The following is a 17,711-nucleotide window of genomic DNA, read 5'->3' on the forward strand; positions in this document are numbered from 1 at the left end:
TTTCTAATGCTGGCCCAATGTTTGCTACATTTCTAAAGCTGGCCCAATGTTTGCTACATTTCTAATGCTGGCCCAATGTTTGCTACATTTCTAATGCTGGCCCAATGTTTGCTACATTTCTAATGCTGGCCCAATGTTTGCTACATTTCTAATGCTGGCCCAATGTTTGCTACATTTCTAATGCTGGCCCAATGGTTGCTACATTTCTAATGCTGGCCCAATGTTTGCTACATTTCTAATGCTGGCCCAATGTTTGCTACATTTCTAATGCTGGCCCAGTGTTTGATACATTTCTAATGCTAGCCCAATGGTTGCTACATTTCTAATGCTGGCCCAATGTTTGCTACATTTCTAATGCTGGCCCAATGTTTGCTACATTTCTAATACTGGCCCAATGTTTGCTACATTTCTAATGCTGGCCCAATGTTTGCTACATTTCTAATGCTGGCCCAATGTTTGCTACATTTCTAATGCTGGCCCAATGTTTGCTACATTTCTAATGTAGCCTGCACTAGGATGGAACACGTTTAAATCGTAGTTTTCTACATGGACGAGATAATCTCCGCCATTGTGGGTGTTATGTAGCTGGTTATCCCACGTGTATGGCAGCATTTACAACTTGTTGAAACATGTATTTCTCTCGATACGTTATTACCTCGGTAGTATGAACCAGCCTTTGACGAGTTTCCAATAAAGGCAGGCTACAAGAAGATACCAATACATCACAACCACGTTATTTATACAAGTATATTTAGCATTGTGATCGTCTATTTACAATGCTGGTTACCACACCCCACACCATACAATTTAGATGCCAAATTTATTTGAACTGCCCCGGAGAAACAAAACAAACCCACTGTCGTTAAATGTATGATGAGACGACGGTGTGCATGTTTTTTTTAGCAAAAATGTTAATCCTCCCCAACACACCCTGGTTTGAGGAAAAGATGCATATTTTATGAAGGCAGCTCAATCAATATCCAGAGGCAAATTTCCCTACATAAATAGCCAGCATCAGTAGAATAGAGATTGGCAATCAGATTTAAAGCCGGCTCGGTTGCCTTTCTTCTCTAGCACGCTTTACCAAGCCATTCCACTTTCTGAGCTGCCTGCAAGTTTGGGTTTGTTTTGGATCAAATGCCAAAGGCAAACTCGCCCAACTGTTTTTTCGCTCTTCACAAAGGCGGCATTGAAAGAGGGGACTTTACTTCAACATGCCTTGTAATTTAAAGATTTAAAACGACCAGAAGTAGCATTAGTTTTCCTGTCTATAAATACTGGGCTTTTCTTTGGTTAATATAAGGTTGTTGGGACTAGCAGTTCGCACGGAGGTCGACCCTCTGTGTCGTGTCGAGATTCCCATCGTTTTAAAGCTCATTAATGTCCTTTGTCATATAGGGAACATACTCTTCTAAAGATAGACTGGATATATTTCAAACAAGGACAAATATTTATCTTATTGTGTGCTAAACATTCAGATCAGATTCATAGTTTAAAAAAAAAATCAGCGAATCGTGTTTGATGTTATGGCATTTAAATAAAATTGGGTTATCTCTTTGCGAACTTGGTAATTTTTTTTTTCATTATCTTTATAGTTTTCTTGCGTGTTTTTTTTTTAATGAAACCATTGTAAGATTTGAATGAGTTGTCCCATGTGATAAGCGTTGTTGTGGTCCCACATGCGCCTGCAGCGTAACGTAAACCCGAGCATATCTCCGGTGCTGAGATTAAACGACCCTGGTGGCAGGAGCTCAAGGCCGTGGCGTGGGCGTGAGAACATTCTCCCTGGGCTCTCCCTGCTTCTGCCAGCTCTGGCCCATGTAAACACCGCGGTCTAGGTGGCTGTCGTGGACAGGAATCTCTGCTGGATGCACCAGACAAGTGTGGACTTGCTCCACGCTACGTCTACATTAGTCTACATTGATAAACGTTTAATTGGCCTGGCTAAACGGGATGACGAAATACGCAGCGTTTACAACGACAAATTATCGGTGGATTTTTTTTTTTACGTAGCCGTACCAAGGCTATTTTTTACGTAGGCGTACCAAGTTTATTTTTTTTACGTAGGCGTAATATAACAGAGATATTCGTATTTGTGTCATAACTTATAAGCCCTCTAATCAACTGTCAGTATTATTGTTGTTCATTCGGTTGCGCTTTTTTGGTCGGTCTTTTCTTAAATTTGATTTCTTAAATGTTAATTGGAAAACCTAATTATTTCCGTTGGTGGGGTTTTTTTTTCTTTTGTGCGTGTGTGTGTGTTTTTGTCAGAATTTTTCTTTGGATATTCAAATAACTTGTAGTATATAGGCTCAGTAATTGGGATATCTCCATTAAAGTAGTTAACAGCAAGAGAGAAGTGGACATCTGGTTTTACAATAGACAATGCAGTGTGTCCTCGCCTACTTCGCGGCTGTTCGTTTATCGCTGACTGTTTCCGGGTTGATCGAAATAGAATTTAAAATATTTATCGCCTACGTTTTATACATTAAATGTGTAGAATCGAGATGAGATGAGTGTTGCATGAGAAATTGCAAAATGTATTTAAAACATAATTCTAACATTAGTTATGTCCATAACTCGCTACGGGGGGGGGGGGGGCATATGTCCCCGGGCGCCGACTTTAGGGGGCGCCAAAATGGGTTGGAAAAATAAATTGCAATGTTGAGATGGGGGGTGCAAATCGAAAGCTTGAGGGGGGTTGCAAATCGAAAGTTTGTCCCCGGGCGCCGGGAAGGGTCGCTACGCCTCTGTAACTCGCACGAAGAGATCTGTCAGCGGATGTAGTAGAAGTTATGTCCGATGACTAATCTACTGTACCGCCTCATGCAGCTTGCCTTTAACTTGAGAAAAGACGTTATGAGGGTCTTTGCATTCATGTCATCATTGCTGCACAGCTGATGCATCACAGGCCGGGTGGGCCTGGTACTGAGCACCCCGCGATAAGTGAAGGAACGCTTAATGAATGATTTCACTAAATCTGTTTCTATGTTCTCTGTTTGGTTTGCAGTATTGTACCGATAGTTTTTGCTGGTGTTATCGTGACTTTTCTTCTTCGTTTTTAATTGTAATGTTGGACGAGATTTCCTCCACCAACACAAGGAATTATTACGTGTCAACATGGTTAGGTTTTAGCAAGACTACCAACGATAACTTGGTTAGGGCATTCGGAAATGGCGCATGTACTGAGAACTATAGGCATTTACACGTGTAAACTGGAGTTAAACAATGTTTGTTGCGACTTAAGTTCTGTGCAAAAAAGTGTGGGTATATATTATTTACTGTAAAGCCTAGTCTGTGCTGACCACTCATAAAAATATCTCAGCTTAATCTGACCCACTGACCACTAAAGATATTTGGTTTGACGCAGTGTTTCTTCCAGATCTTTAGACCAATATGTACTTGACTGATATCCAATGTGTACTTGACTGATATTCAATGTGTACTTGACGGATATACAATGTGTACTTGACTGATATTCAATGTGTACTTGACGGATATACAATGTGTACTAGACTCATATTCAATGTGTACTTGACTGATATACAATGTGTACTTGACTGATGTCCAATATGTACTTGACTGATATACAATGTGTACTTGACTTGTCGTAGTCGGCTGACAAGAGTGCTTCGGACAACAAATAACATATTAACATTTTTCGCACTCTTCCTGAATTTATTTTAATGTCATTCGGTTTGGGGTTTTTATTTTCTAATTTGAGAAACAAATATTACCACGCATCTATTTTTAACTCCACTTTAAGATTTTTACAACAAGTGAACTTGTGAGTTTTTTTGTACGAGCGCGGCCAACAGCCCCGTGTACGTGGGCGCCCACATTCACGCAGCTTTTAATTTCTCGGCGTGATTTCAAATAAGACCGGACTTGATCAAATGGCTGGAAATTTGATGTCTCGCCGGCGGCTTGAAATGAAAATAATCCAATCCCCCACAGAATACACTTGTCGTGGTTGAGAGTAGCTGCTATAACAGGGTATTACTGACACCAACGTTGCTTGGGTATTGCTGACACGGCTATTTGCTGTCATGTCGCAACTAATGGTTCAAAGAGAAAATGTGTTTTAATGTCTCTGTTTTCGCAGCAATTAATAGTTGGCGGGGATATCAAGTTCTCTCGCTTTTAGCTTGAATGTATGCTTATATATATATATATATATATATATATATATATATATATATATATATATATATATATATATATATATATATATATATATATATATATATATATATATATATATATATATATATATATATATATATATATATATATATATATATATATATATATATATATATATGGATATCCAGGGTGAGACAAACTGACGCAAAGAGAAACAGAAAGATGCATAGATAGATAGATACGTACATACATACATACATACATACATACATACATACATACATACATACATACATACATACATACATACATACATACATACATACATACATACATACATGAGATATAGATGGATAGATATGTGAATAAAACAGCCGCATCTTTTCTTAACAATATGTTTTGTTATTTTTTTTTACTGTAATCCTATCTGTACATATATTATCCGGCATGTTACTATTGTTAGCCCGTACTGTAATAAAGTGTTGAAGTGAACGTTCTCCCAACTCGGCTCTGTGGATAATGTAAGGACGGCGGTAATAGAGAGGGCCAGTGTTTCATTTGCTGGAGCGCTCCAGCGCTGTTGATTCTCCAAACACGGCTAGGCTCTCTTGACCGACTGACCTACTTATTGAAAATAGCCCTGACCCATTCCCGGCCATCAATCGCCTCCTTAAAACAGATATCTCGGAGGTATTAATTGAGGCCGCGGGTCGGGCGTTGCACGGGTCCTCTGGTGTGGGGCTCGATTCTTCCAGAATAGGCTTGAAAAGCTGGTTCCTAATGGCTGTTGCCAGATAGCATATTTTTCAACCATAATTAAAATCTAATTCTTTTATAACATTTGTGAAATACTTACAAAATTACTTCCGGTTTTACAAAGGCTAGAAATTTCAAGCAAATATAAATAATTACTAGTAATATTATAGTAATTTAGCTAACACTTTTATTTTTTATTTTGGATTAGTAGTGTTAGGGTGTTGTGGTGATTGGGATGTTATATTATTTAATCAAAATAAATAGGATATAACCCATTGGCCGCTATTGTGTATTTATTCATTGAAAACATTTGCTGTGATTTTCATTGTTTTACTTTTCCTGGCTACACTGATTGACTTCAATTAGGGGTTATGGGTTTTAAATTTTTTTTATATTTGGGAGAAGGGGGGGGGGGGAGAAAAAGAAAATGGCATCAAACAAAAGTAAAAACCAGAAAAAATACCACACAATAGGTATTTTTTTTAAAAAACTTAAATAGCTGCTAAATATTTTTATCCTCTGACATTTTCTAGTTGAGCACGAAATCGGAGCCACCACAGTTGATGCAACTTTGAAAGCACTTGGTCAACTTTCTTCTGGCTGGGTTTTCCCATTTCGTGCTTGCTCAATATTTCTTTCTCGTCTTATTATTTGAAGCATTATCACACGTCTCCGTGGTGTTGACAGTCATGTTAGATTTGAGAACCGCCGTGTTAGCAATCGTGTCGTACGTAGCTTTGACAGCCCCTTTGTTGGCGGTTGTCTTACTTTGTCAGATCTGTTTACAGTTGTCTTACTTTGTGAGGTCTGCTATGTCGACAGTTTACTTTGTGAGATCTACTGTGTTTACAATCATATCTGATATTTTAAAGGGTCTCTGTATTGACCATTGTACCATATATTTTTAAGGGCCGCTTTATTGACCATTGTATCTCATATTTTTAGGGCCGCTTTATTGACCATTGTATCATATATTTCGAGAACCAGCGAACCGGATACCGCCATATATTATTCTCTAATGAATTTTGTTTTGTGTACATACTGCAGCGTTTCTCGAGCTGGTTACCATGGCATCCATAGAATCCGCCGTTGACTGGACGGGGCAGTGATTTAGTGTATTGATGTTAGCGTTGTTTGCTGGTGGAAGAAAAATGGAGGTTTTTGTAACCAGATATTTTGTAAGCCTTGTCATTTTAGTTAAAGTCAGCATTTCTCAATCGTATTTTCCCCCCTCTTTTACTTCTTCAAAATGTAGTAATCGATCAAGTTTATTGAAGACTGTCTTTATTCTTAATCCAAGTTCTAATTGTTCCAATTGAAATGTGTAAATTAGCTGCATTCCCCCTAGACATGTAGGGCCTATAATTTATCTTTCATGCTTGTATATGTTCTACTGCTAATGGTTTCTACACTATGAACGTTTATATAATTTTTATCTAATTTGTTCCAGTAGTGTTTTCAACTTTAAAAATTCGTGAACTATTAGGTAGACGGTGGGTTTCTCTAGCAAGACCTGACGTTGAAAAATATTTATTACAACATCATACCCTATTAAAATTAGATCTACTGTATTTTCTAATGCATTGAAGATAAATTATACTCGAGAAGGGCCAATAATGATAGTTAGGGGTTAAGTTACATAAACGTATTAAGTATTCTATTAATTCATTTCAGTTAGCATTGTGGGGAAAAGATATCACCTCATTTATGCGGCACATCTGTGAATATGCGCGCGTAGAGTTGTATGTCTCCTATATGTACTGGGCGTCTATAAATTGTTGTAGCTGATCAGTTTTTGTCAACACCTTTTTTCCACCCTCAGAGTGAGCAGTGTTAGCACATTCCCACGTTGTGTATGAGCTCTAGTGTTCAAGTTGTCCACAAGAAAGCCCCAAGTACCACCAGCCCGCGTGAAGGTATCTAATTTCAACATTTGTTTTACGCTATAAACGACACATGACATTGAGCATTCAAAACATGTTTCTCCTATACATACTTATACATCATGGTTGAAGGTACTTAAGTTTATTGTACTGTATCAACCAGTTAAAAAAGTTTCATGACTTGTCCGTTTTCTTAACATGACTTTAGCTCCATTAATACAAACAGTTACATTTGAAGTTCTGCTATATAAAAATGTAGTGTACACTAATTTTGTGCTGCACTTCAGTTCCCCCTTACATGCAAGATCATCTCACCTTCCTAGAAGGTATTGTTAGTTCCCAAACAACAGCAGTTATTGTTATAGTTCCCTAACACCAGCAGCCATTGTTATAGTTCCTTAACACCAGCATACATTGTTATAGTTCCCTATCAAAAGCAGCCATTGTTATAGTTCCCTAACACCAACAGATATTGTTATAGTTCCCTATCAAATGCAGCCATTGTTATAGTTCCCTAACACCAACAGATATTGTTATAGTTTCCTAACACAAACAGACAATGTTATAGTTCCCTAACACCAGCAATGTTATAGTTCCCTAACACCAGCAGCCATTGTTATAGTTCCCTAACACCAGCAGACAATGTTATAGTTCCCTAACACAAACAGACAATGTTATAGTTCCCTAACACCAGCAGCCATTGTTATAGTTCCCTAACACCAAAAGACATTGTTATAGTTCCCTATCACTATTCATCTAATCAAGTTGAAGTATTTCCTTCCGCTGTTTGCCCGCTATTCTTCTCCTATCTGACAATGCTCTTCAAAAATATCCTCAACTCTTAACTATTCCAAGGCCGTCTTAAGACACGATTTATACATTTCTATTTATACATTGTGATGTTTACTATTTCCTTCGTCCCATCTCCTAAGTGCATCTGCCTACTGTGTAAAATATGTGGATAGTAGATAGATAGATAGATAGATAGATAGAGAGAGAGATAGATAGATAGATAGATAGATAGATAGATAGATAGATAGATAGATAGATAGATAGATAGATAGATAGATAGATAGATAGATAGATAGATAGATAGATAGATAGATAGATAGATGCTATGTATAATTTATCTTGGTGATCAGATACCCCTGCCCCTCCCCTAACCTCTACCAGCACTTACGAGATGCATGTGGAATGCACAACATATTAAACCGCACTGCCTGTGAGAGTGCACAACATATACCGCCTGTGAGAGTGCACAACATATACCACCTGTGAGAGTGCACAACATATTAAACCGCACCGCCTGTGAGAGTGCACAACATATACCGCCTGTGAGAGTGCACAACATATACCACCTGTGAGAGTGCACAACATATTATACCATACTGCCTGTGAGAGTGCACAACATATTATATCATACTGCCTGTGAGAGTGCACAACATATACCGCCTGTGAGAGTGCACAACATATACCGCCTGTGAGAGTGCACAATATATTAAACCACACCGCCTGTGAGAGTGCACAACATATTAAACCACACCGCCTGTGAGAGTGCACAACATATACCGCCTGTGAGAGTGCACAACATATACCGCCTGTGAGAGTGCACAACATTAAACCACACCGCCTGTGAGAGTGCACAACATATTAAACCACACCGCCTGTTAGAGTGCACAACATATTAAACCGCACCGCCTGTGAGAGTGCACAACATATACCGCCTGTGAGAGTGCACAACATATACCACCTGTGAGAGTGCACAACATATTATACCATACTGCCTGTGAGAGTGCACAACATATTATATCATACTGCCTGTGAGAGTGCACAACATATACCGCCTGTGAGAGTGCACAACATATACCGCCTGTGAGAGTGCACAATATATTAAACCACACCGCCAGTGAGAGTGCACAACATATTAAACCACACCGCCTGTGAGAGTGCACAACATATACCACCTGTGAGAGTGCACAACATATTAAACCACACCGCCTGTGAGAGTGCACAACATACCGCCTGTGAGAGTGCACAACATATACCGCCTGTGAGAGTGCACAACATATACCGCCTGTGAGAGTGCACAACATATACCGCCTGTGAGAGTGCACAACATATACCGCCTGTGAGAGTGCACAACATATTAAACCACACCGCCTGTGAGAGTGCACAATATATTAAACCACACCGCCTGTGAGAGTGCACAACATATTAAACCACACCGCCTGTGAGAGTGCACAACATATACCACCTGTGAGAGTGCACAACGTATTAAACCACACCGTCCGTGAGAGTGCACAACATACCGCCTGTGAGAGTGCACAACATATACCGCCTGTGAGAGTGCACAACATATACCGCCTGTGAGAGTGCACAACATATACCGCCTGTGAGAGTGCACAACATATACCGCCTGTGAGAGTGCACAACATATACCGCCTGTGAGAGTGCACAACATTAAACCACACCGCCTGTGAGAGTGCACAACATATACCGCCTGTGAGAGGGCACAACATATACCGCCTGTGAGAGTGCACAACATATTAAACCACACAGCCTGTGAGAGTGCACAACATATACCGCCTTCGAGAGTGCACAACATATACCGCCTGTGAGAGTGCACAACATACACCGCCTGTGAGAGTGCACAACATATACAGCCTGTGAGAGTGCACAACATATACCGCCTGTGAGAGTGCACAACATATACCGCCTGTGAGAGTGCACAACATACACCGCCTGTGAGAGTGTACAACATATACCGCCTGTGAGAGTGCACAACATATTAAACCATACCGCCTGTGAGAGTGCACAACATATTAAACCACACCGCCTGTGAGAGTGCACAACATATACCGCCTGTGAGAGTGCACAACATATACAGCCTGTGAGAGTGCACAACATATACCACCTGTGATAGTGCACAACATATACCGCCTGTGAGAGTGCACAACATATACCGCCTGTGAGAGTGCACAACATATACCGCCTGTGAGAGTGCACAACATATACCGCCTGTGAGAGTGCACAACATATACCGCCTGTGAGAGTGCACAACATATACCGCCTGTGAGAGTGCACAACATATTAAACCACACCGCCTGTGAGAGTGCACAATATATTAAACCACACCGCCTGTGAGAGTGCACAACATATTAAACCACACCGCCTGTGAGAGTGCACAACATATACCACCTGTGAGAGTGCACAACGTATTAAACCACACCGTCCGGGAGAGTGCACAACATACCGCCTGTGAGAGTGCACAACATATACCGCCTGTGAGAGTGCACAACATATACCGCCTGTGAGAGTGCACAACATATACCGCCTGTGAGAGTGCACAACATATACCGCCTGTGAGAGTGCACAACATTAAACCACACCGCCTGTGAGAGTGCACAACATATACCGCCTGTGAGAGGGCACAACATATACTGCCTGTGAGAGTGCACAACATATTAAACCACACCGCCTGTGAGAGTGCACAACATATACCGCCTTTGAGAGTGCACAACATATACCGCCTGTAAGAGTGCACAACATACACCGCCTGTGAGAGTGCACAACATATACAGCCTGTTAGAGTGCACAACATATACCGCCTGTGAGAGTGCACAACATATACCGCCTGTGAGAGTGCACAACATATACCGCCTGTGAGAGTGCACAACATACACCGCCTGTGAGAGTGCACAACATATACCGCCTGTGAGAGTGCACAACATATTAAACCATACCGCCTGTGAGAGTGCACAACATATTAAACCACACCGCCTGTGAGAGTGCACAACATATACCGCCTGTGAGAGTGCACAACATATACCGCCTGTGAGAGTGCACAACATATACAGCCTGTGAGAGTGCACAACATATACCGCCTGTGAGAGTGCACAACATATACCGCCTGTGAGAGTGCACAACATATACCGCCTGTGAGAGTGCACAACATATACCGCCTGTGAGAGTGCACAACATATACCGCCTGTGAGAGTGCACAACATATACCGCCTGTGAGAGTGCACAACATATTAAACCACACCGCCTGTGAGAGTGCACAACATATACCACCTGTGAGAGTGCACAACATATTAAACCACACCGTCCGTGAGAGTGCACAACATACCGCCTGTGAGAGTGCACAACATATACCGCCTGTGAGAGTGCACAACATATACCGCCTGTGAGAGTGCACAACATATACCGCCTGTGAGAGTGCACAACATTAAACCACACCGCCTGTGAGAGTGCACAACATATACCGCCTGTGAGAGGGCACAACATATACCGCCTGTGAGAGTGCACAACATATTAAACCACACCGCCTGTGAGAGTGCACAACATATACCGCCTTCGAGAGTGCACAACATATACCGCCTGTGAGAGTGCACAACATACACCGCCTGTGAGAGTGCACAACATATACAGCCTGTGAGAGTGCACAACATATACCGCCTGTGAGAGTGCACAACATATACCGCCTGTGAGAGTGCACAACATATACCGCCTGTGAGAGTGCACAACATACACCGCCTGTGAGAGTGCACAACATATACCGCCTGTGAGAGTGCACAACATATTAAACCATACCGCCTGTGAGAGTGCACAACATATACCGCCTGTGAGAGTGCACAACATATACTGCCTGTGAGAGTGCACAACATATACTGCCTGTGAGAGTGCACAACATATACCGCCTTCGAGAGTGCACAACATATACTGCCTGAGAGAGTGCACAACATATTAAACCATTCCGCCTGTGAGAGTGCACAACATATTAAACCATACCGCCTGTGAGAGTGCACAACATATTAAACCATATCACCTGTGAGAGTGCACAACATATTAAACCATACCGCCTGTTAGAGTGCACAACATATACCACCTGTGAGAGTGCACAACATATACCGCCTGTGAGAGTGCACAACATATACCGCCTGTGAGTGCACAACATATACCGCCTGTGAGAGTGCACAACATATACCGCCTGTGAGAGTGTACAACATATTAAACCATACCGCCTGTGAGAGTGCACAACATATACCGCCTGTGAGAGTGTACAACATATTAAACCATACCGCCTGTGAGAGTGCACAACATATTAAACCATTCCGCCTGTGAGAGTGTACAACATATTAAACCATACCGCCTGTGAGAGTGCACAACATATTAAACAATACCACCTGTAAGAGTGCACAACATATTAAACCATACCGCCTGTGAGAGTGCACAACATATTAAACCATACCGCCTGTGAGAGTGCACAAAATATACCGCCTGTGAGAGTGCACAACATATACCGCCTGTGAGAGTGCACAACATATACCGTCTGTGAGATTGCACAACATATACCGCCCGTGAGAGTGTACAACATATTAAACCATACCGCCTGTGAGAGTGTACAACATATTAAACCATACCGCCTGTGAGAGTGCACAACATATACCGCCTGTGAGAGTGTACAACATATTAAACCATACCGCCTGTGAGAGTGCACAACATATTATACCATACCGCCTGTGAGAGTGCACAACATATTAAACCATACCGCCTGTGAGAGTGCACAACATATCAAACCATACCGCCTGTGAGAGTGCACAACATATTAAACCATACCGCCTGTGAGAGTGCACAACATATACCGCCTGTGAGAGTGCACAACATATTAAACCATACCGCCTGTGAGAGTGCACAACATATACCGCCTGTGAGAGTTGAGCGACGAGTAGAGCAGGCCAGAGATAGGGGGGCGGGAGTGGGGTGTGAACTACACTGTATTGGGGGAGGGGGGAGGTGAACGTAAATCTAAAACCGTCTCCCATTTGGGTGGCGGACTGGGGAGGTCATTCACCTGTCTGCCTGCCAGAAGGGGGTCAGGGGGAGGGGGAGGGGGGTTTATGTGGGCGACGGAAATCCGCGTCTACCTGCAGAGTTCGGTGGTCGAGGGAGTCGTGGTTTACGGTACGTCTGTGAATGTCTGGATCGTGCCTCCGTGCTGTGTTGCTGGTGATGGTGATGTAGTAGTATAAACATGTAGCAGCACCCAGCAGATAATCTTTGCCACACTGAACAACACGATCAAATGCAGACCTATATATATGAGACCCTAGTGTGTCCAAAAACTGGAACATGGGGCCTACCTGTTAAATTTGCATCTGATCCACGACTGGAATATTTTTTTTTGCTAAGTTCAGAGCTATGGCTATGTGTGCCTTATTGGCCATGTTAATGCACATTTTTGTTTAAAATACTTTGGACGGCGCTGAGTTCGCTCAGCTCTGATGGGTACCTTGCTCACGTTAGGGAAACTAAAGGCGTCTGAGCATAGTGCTGACCACACTATCCCTACATACGCCGAGGTCACAGAAACAGACTTCATGTCCCCCATAGACCACCAAGCAGGAAACTGAAATTTTACTCTATATAAAATACTGAGTGATTTACCTTTACTTAATCAACTGTAACACACCCCTAACACTGAAGCTGATAGTTTTCACAACACTCACCTGTCTAGATATATTCTATCACTCAAAGTTTATGTACTCTGTATTTATTAGATCATCGTTAAGCAAATCCCCCCCCCCCTCCCTTCCCCCTTCCTATTTAAAAAAAATGAACCGGTAGTGACCTTGATCCTACATCAATTAGTATTCCCTGTCTGTAACAGTTCAAGGTCGTCGGGTTGGAAGTGTATGGCTGAAGCATCCTAGCCGGACAGCCGTTGTCTGTGTCAGTCTAGGTCGCGCTGGTTGTAGACTAGACATACATTTTTTTTTTAAAGATGGTTGTTTGCACTGGTAGGTAAATAAAAAGTCGTGTGTGAAAAGAGAGGGGTGGGGGGCGTCTTATTTCAATTCCTGTGTGGTGAGTGCGATAGAGTTAAAGGGTTTAGGTATATGACGTGACTTTCTGAGCTTATGTTGTTAGCTGTATGCTGTTCCATGATTCGTATTTACGAACTGATGTAAATAAATATAAAAAAACCAACCTACAACCGCGGTGTAATTTGTCTCGGGTTGACTAGAGCACAGAGCTCGCTACGTCCCGCCTCACCCGTGGTTTGCGTGTGGTGCTAAGTTTAGCCGCGCGAGGTATCTGTGCCAGTAGGTTTGTGGGCTGGTGACCTCACAGCTGGCTTGCTCTTGTTGTTGCCGACGGGAAATTGCACGATTACGATTACTCTAGATTTATTACAAATATCGTATCGATATTCCTGCATTGTTTTGTTTTGTTTGTTGTTTTTTTTTTCTAAAAAAATTATTGTTAAAAAGCGAGGAGATTTTCGAATACGATTACTATATTATTTTTTTTAATATCAGGTATATATTTTCTGTTTTCTTTTCTTCATATATTTGTTGCTAAAAATATTCACTACTAAGCATTTTCTTGGTGTAATTAACCCCCTTTTTAATAAAATATATTAATGAAGACTATTGAAGACTAAGGCAATGTATTCTATTGTGGTGCTCTGGAATACATGAAAACAAATTGTGTAGAGCGGTGCCGTGGTGTTGGGATATAGGGACCAGAGTACACGGAGAATATGACTTTATGGCTTCTGTCTTGATTCTATGCCAGTTGTTTTTTTTTTCAACATCGACACGTAGAGCTGGTCATTTGAGAACAGGTGTCTGGTTGGACATTTGATGTAGGTGTCTGGTCATTCAGGTGAGGTAGGTGTCTGGTCATTTAGGTGAGGTAGGTGTCTGGTCATTTAGGTGAGGTAGGTGTCTGGTCATTCAGGTGAGGTAGGTGTCTAGTCATTCAGGTGAGGTAGGTGTCTGGTCATTTAGGTGAGGTAGGTGTCTGGTCATTTAGGTGAGGTAGGTGTCTGGTCATTCAGGTGAGGTAGGTGTCTAGTCATTCAGGTGAGGTAGGTGTCTGGTCATTCAGGTGAGGTAGGTGTCTGGTCATTCAGGTGAGGTAGGTGTCTGGTCATTTAGGTGTTTGGTCATTTAGTTGAGGTAGGTGTATGGTCATTTAGGTGAGGTAGGTGTCTGGTCATTTAGGTGAGGTAGGTGTATGGTCATTTAGGTGTTTGGTCATTTAGTTGAGGTAGGTGTATGGTCATTTAGGTGAGGTAGGTGTCTGGTCATTTAGGTGAGGTAGGTGTCTGGTCATTTAGGTGAGGTAGGTGTCTGGTCATTCAGGTGAGGTAGGTGTCTGGTCATTCAGGTGAGGTAGGTGTCTAGTCATTCAGGTGACGGTGTCTGGTCATTCAGATGACGTAGGTTTCTAGTCCTTAAGTAAACCTACACGTTTGGTCGTTTAGCTGGCATAATTAAACATGGTACCGACTGTAGTGCGGATTCCATGTAAACATTTAACACAGTGTACCAGGTAAACTAATTGGACCCACTGTGACCCGGGTACCATGTAAACAACACTATATCAACTGCGGTGAGGGTACCATGTAAACAATACAGTACCATATAAACAACACGGCACCCTGTAAACAAAACGGTACCCCTGTGATGAGGGTAACATGTAAACAACACGGTACCCACTGTGCTGCGGGTTCCATGTAAACAACACGGTACCCACTGATGCGGGAACCATGTAAACAACACGGTACCCACTGTTAAGCGAGCACCATGTGAACAACACGGTACCCATTGTGCTGCGGGTAACATGTAAACAACACGGTACCCACTGATGCGGGAACCATGTAAACAACACGGTACCCACTGATGCAGGTACCATGTAAACAACACGGTACCCACTTTGCTACGGGTAAGATGTAAACAACACGATACCCACTTATGCGGGAACCATGTAAACAACACGGTACCCACTGTGCTACGGGTTCCATGTAAACACGCTATCACAGCGATGCGCATACCACGTAAAACCACACTGTGCTTGCCTCCCATCACTAAAGGTCAAGTGGTCATATGAATGAAGACATCACCATTGTTTTCTTTTGTTTTTAATTAAACCACCCCACTATGATCAACTTATCTTGGCCAAACCTACATTCAAACATTTCGTCCGCTGCCTCCTAGCTAACCCGGCCAGCTAGTTGGTCGCTTTCCAACAGTTGGTATTTGATGACCTACTGACCTATTTTCCCATTTTTTTTCTTGACTTCCTTCTTTCCACCCCGCCTCTCCGGGTTTTTTTTTTTATTTGCTTTTCCCCTTGTCTCTTTTAAAGCTCTTTGCAAGACTGTGTAGTACTATATCAGTAGCGGGCTCTAGTAGTTTCTATTCTTGGACACGCAACTCTGTTCACGGCTTTGACCGCTATCATCTCGACTAAGCTACCAAAACCCTAGTAGTTGATACGGACAAGAAACGTATAGTCATTGCTTTCATTATTTCAACTCAGCCTTTTGTAAGGATTCGTTTTCATCAGTAACTGTAGCTTAATTTCTCGGTTTTTTTTTTGTATTTACATTTCAAAGGAACTATTCAGTGGTTTTATTCTGACTAGGAATAATATTCCCCGTTCGTGTTTGGAGAGTAAGTAGTAATCTACTTTTCTTATCAAGTTATCTCATTAATTAGTCTAATTTAAGTGTTGATTAAGAAAAGAAATGGACTAAATGATTGGATAACTTCACACATTATAACTGTACTGTGGGGTAGCGGGATTGTGTACTTGACACTTGTGTTTATTGATTTTACACCATGCTTTTGTTAATGCTACATATATCATAGTATGACCAGTCAAATTACTAACGGCCTTTAAACTTTTTAAATAGCTCACAGTTGCATACATCTACCGTGCTGAAATATATGTAATCTACAGAGTAGTGTATAACATACACTGGCTAGTCTATAATAACTAATAACATACACTAGCTGATCGGTAATACACTATCTAACCTGTAACATATACTGGCTGATTGGTAATATACTAGCTAATCTGTAACATACACTAGACAGTCTATAGTTTACTCTCGCTATTCAATAACATACATTGGCCACGCTATAACATACACTACCTAGTTGATAACATACACTAGCTAGTCTATAACATGACTGTCTAGCTGCGCTAGCATGTAACATAACATAACTAATCTATAACAAAACTGTCTAGTCTATAACAGTATTGTCTAGTCTATAACAAAACTGTCTAGTCCCTAACAGTATTGTCTAGTCTATAACAAAACTGTCTAGTCTTGAACAAAACTGTAACTGTAACCTACTGTAACATACACTATGACCTCACTCAGTGCAACGTTTTACGCAGTAGTTGATTAAGTTTCTGTAACGGCTGCATAAAAAAGTCGTTAATAAAGTTCAAGAACTTTGAATCAGCTTTCTCTTATCTATGAAGGAGATTTTTATAAAATACTTTTTACGAGTTGATAGATCATGACGTTAGTTTGTTTATGAAGTGATAAATCATAGGATTAGTCTGTTTCTATAAAATGATTTATTATACCAATTGTCTTTTATTTGTTTATAAATCCTATCATTAGTCTTAGAATATTATCCTATCATAATTGAGTTGACATGAAGTTCTAAATCCTAACGTTAGTCAAACATCAGTCATTGATCAGCCTTGCTCCACTTAACCTGTGGACCTCAGGATAGTTTCACCTATGAAAGAGGCCACTGGCCAGTGGTCGAGTTCGCGTGTACTCTATGGCTCGCGCTAGGGAGTCGTATTTTGTCCCCCGTATGCAACAGCGAGCTCCAGATATTGGACACCCCCCCCCACCTCCCCCCCCCCCTTCTCCGTCCACACGTTCGTTTAAATCACCAGCCCAGCCTACCTGCCCTCGGCCACCAAACTAGGCCTTTTTTTCTCAGGGAAGGCAAGGAGAATCTATTGCCCGTTTGAAGCTTCGTTTGATTTGTTCTACTTTTTACAGGCTCATTAGGTTTGTTCTATTTTTTTCCAGGCTCGTTTGATTTGTTCTACTTTTTACAGGCTCATTAGGTTTGTTCTACTTTTTACAGGCTCATTAGG

General features: G+C 41.5%; 1 protein-coding gene across 1 annotated transcript in view; it reads left to right on the forward strand.

The window, feature by feature from the left end:
* LOC131955160 (kelch-like protein 36) overlaps nucleotides 1–17,711 on the forward strand; it is a 59,462-nt gene that overhangs the window by 12,175 nt on the left and 29,576 nt on the right. Inside the window, exon 2 of the mRNA XM_059319150.1 lies at nucleotides 6,725–6,818. The gene's annotated coding sequence lies outside the window, so the exon portion shown is untranslated. The remainder of the gene's footprint in view (nucleotides 1–6,724; nucleotides 6,819–17,711) is intronic.

The sequence above is a fragment of the Physella acuta genome, unplaced genomic scaffold, assembly GCF_028476545.2.
Source record: "Physella acuta isolate Inbredline_101_S28 unplaced genomic scaffold, ASM2847654v3 ptg001057l, whole genome shotgun sequence".
Lineage (NCBI taxonomy): Eukaryota > Metazoa > Mollusca > Gastropoda > Physidae > Physella > Physella acuta.